Source organism: Labrus mixtus, chromosome 11 (assembly GCF_963584025.1).
Source record: "Labrus mixtus chromosome 11, fLabMix1.1, whole genome shotgun sequence".
In the NCBI taxonomy this organism is placed as follows: domain Eukaryota; kingdom Metazoa; phylum Chordata; class Actinopteri; order Labriformes; family Labridae; genus Labrus; species Labrus mixtus.
In genome coordinates, this window is record NC_083622.1 from 16,467,874 (window position 1) to 16,471,066 (window position 3,193).

Sequence of the window (3,193 nt, forward strand, 5' to 3'; positions counted from 1 at the left end):
AAAAAAAATACAAAAAATAAAATGTCACTTGATTCATAACACATTGTTATAACTGCAGACAAGTTTTTGGGGAAAAATCTACGGACGCTGAAGTTTAATTTCAGGGCTCATTTATCCCTAATAATAAACAAAACAACAAATGTAGGCTATCTGTATGTATGATAAAAAAGTATAGATACTGATCCAACTTGAATTCAACCAGAGAACTACACACAAACATACACAATAAAAAATAATACTCATCATTTAAATATGTTTGTTTTTTGTTGGCAGACATAACCTGTGTCGTGTTATATTGTTTTCAAGTTTGTGTGTGTGTGTGTGTGTGTGTGTGTGTGTGTCTAAGGACTCTTTAATGGTAATTCCAACAGAAGGGGCTGAATAGAAAATAATAACACACCATCTTTTTGCTCATTGTTTCTTTTATTCTGTCAGTCTCTCTTTACACATGACATACTGCAGCTCTGCACTGAAGCTTCTTTTTAAATCACTGTCTTTGTGTTTTAAGCTGCTTCGTCACACATCTGGAGTACATGATTCATTTTGTGCCACAATAAAGGAGTTTAATATTTTGAGGAAAGTCTTGCTCTCTGTGAAGAGCTTTCACAAGACAATATCCCTTTTGTCTTTGACTTCCAAATGTCTCATTACAAAGCTTCTTTTGTGTCTTAATTCACTGATTTCACGAGTGTCTTCCAGGTGTGTGACTCTCGATATTATTCTAATGCAGTCTTGAAACACAAGTATATATTCAAAGCTATATTTCCTTTACACATATTATCAAAGCCATCATACAGTCATTTCGCTAAAGCATTTATATTTCAGTATTTTTTTTTTACTTGAGATATTTTTAAATTGACTTTAATTGGCAACCACATATACTCATAAAGGACAAGTAACAATGGAAAAGTATTTCCATTAGATTTACATATGTACATTTTTTGAGGTGATTTTGTCCAAAGACAGCTCAATGATTATGTCTCTTTTATCCGATGTATCAATTTGTACTTATTCAGTCTCCCTCTTCTTCATGTTGTATATGTGCCAAAGTCGTTTTAAAAACACTCACTGTACAGACAAAACACTCAAAAAAGAAAACATACACACTGGCACATGCATACATAGAGACACACTCGGTGTGTGAAAGTAAACCTACACAAGGGGAAATGGTGTGTTTGAAACCTCACACAGTTTATGACGTCCTCCTCCTGTATTCAAACACTTGCAATTAGCATTCAGCTAATTCCAACACATGCATCAGTTTACATACGATTCTAGTGTGTCCTATCATTGTTTCTTTCACTGGAAAAATAAATAAATGTGGAAAGGTTGGTTGTCATGGAAGCAGAATAAATACACTTCACCTGCTTCAACCATATTGAAGAAAATGCAGCCAGGACTATATTTAGATATCAGTGTCTGATAAAGGAGCAGTGACAGAGGGAGTAGTTCCCCGAATGATTTCCAACAGTAAGCTAACATGTTTTACTACAGTGTGTCTGAGTTACAGTTCAAAGCTTCATGTGCCCCGAGAAGCATGACTAAAGTCAAAATGAGGTATGTGTTCGTGTTAATTTATGAGTCTAGTACCACACCTCCAGCATGTAAAAGATGAAGACATATCATTTTCTATTTCCAGCAAGTCAACTTTTTTTTTTTTTTTTTTTTAAAGTTTTACAAGTAATAGTGCTGATTTGTTTGATATACATTTTTGCTTAGCTCTTCCTTTCTATGTGCAAACTCTTAACAGGCTCAAAAATAGAATAGGTTTTATTATATACATCAAGCACCTTTGTGAAACGCTGTTTCTGCAGCTATATCAAGTCATTTTTTTAACAGCAGTTTTCCTGTGGATTTTTACAATCTGACCATTTTATTTTGGCACTCAACGGCTAACTTACATTTGTTCATGACCATCTTTTTTCTTCTTCATGTAAATGTCCTTGAAGAGATTCCTGCTCAGCCATGCAGCCCTGTTCACACGACAGAAGGACCCTGACTGTAATGTCAGCATTCCTAATTTTACTCATTTAAACATCTTCATGACACTTGGGTCTTCAGTGCATGTTATCGATAAGAACTTATAAGAGTCAGCGACACAGAGAGCAAAATAAAGAGACAACACTGACCCCAGATCAGACTCAAGAGAGTGCAGACTGAATTTTAACAGCACAGCATTTACAACTAAGAACCAACCTGCGTCTATTTGACAACACATATCTTCTCTGCTGTCATCTTGAACATTTTTTTTTTTGCCACAGTAATATAAATATCCTAGATCAAGCTATTTTCAATGCACATCAGTTTTATCATTAACTGATGTAGGTTACCTTGAACGTTTTCTAGCTCACTTCAAATGGCTTTATTCACATCTACTTGGTTATTGTCCAGATAACTCTAACACATTTGTGATGGAATTTCTCTTTTCATGAGAACTTCAATATTGGTGCTGTGGTTCACCACCACTGTGTCGTTCTGTTGAGAGTTATTGTGACTGCAGTGACATTATTGTGACAGGATGAGGTGCATGTAGGCTGTATTTGTAGATTTGACAGAGTAACAGTAATGTGAAATTTAGGATAACGAAACCGAACAGTCCCAGAATTTTTTTTATCATCACAGCAAAAGAGCACCAACCTATTACCTAAGCACTGATGAGCAAATTTAAATAGTGAGCTAACTATTTGTTAGTCAGCTGATCTTTGTCATTTTTTTTAATGCATGCAAAGCGTAAGGGTCTGAAGAAGAGCGCCCATTCTTTGATTGTTGTTATTAAGAAAGACCTTTATAATGACAAAAAGGGAGGAGGCACGTCAGGATTCAGAGAGACAAAACTATGTTTTTCTAAATCCAAAAGTATATGTTGTTGTTTTGTCATTACTTGTTGTATTGGTTTTGCTTGTCATTGTGGTTTTATGTTACTTTGTTTACCTGTTTACCAACAACCTGCCAAGGGACTACAGATGGACATTAGCCTATCGCTATAATCTGTTTATGTTCATTAATGTGCACTGTCACTATTTTAAATTAAATAAATTAAATAAATAAATCACTAGTTTATATGTTTTTGAGGGTTTGCTTTGTCAGTGGTTTAATCTGATACTTTACATAAACAAAGCAAGCTCTGAACCTGCAGCTGTTAAGATGCCCCCTAGTGTCAATTAGGCTTAAGGGTTGGAAAATTTGTTTAGCA

At 34.9% G+C, this 3,193-nt stretch overlaps 1 protein-coding gene across 1 annotated transcript in view; it reads right to left on the reverse strand.

Annotated features, from left to right (window-relative positions):
• Window positions 1–402: 402 nt before the first annotated feature.
• The window catches only part of iffo1b (intermediate filament family orphan 1b), a 13,562-nt gene continuing 10,771 nt past the window's right edge, over window positions 403–3,193 (reverse strand). The window contains exon 9 of the mRNA XM_061049237.1: window positions 403–3,193. This exon is cut by the window's right edge and continues 593 nt beyond it. The gene's annotated coding sequence lies outside the window, so the exon portion shown is untranslated.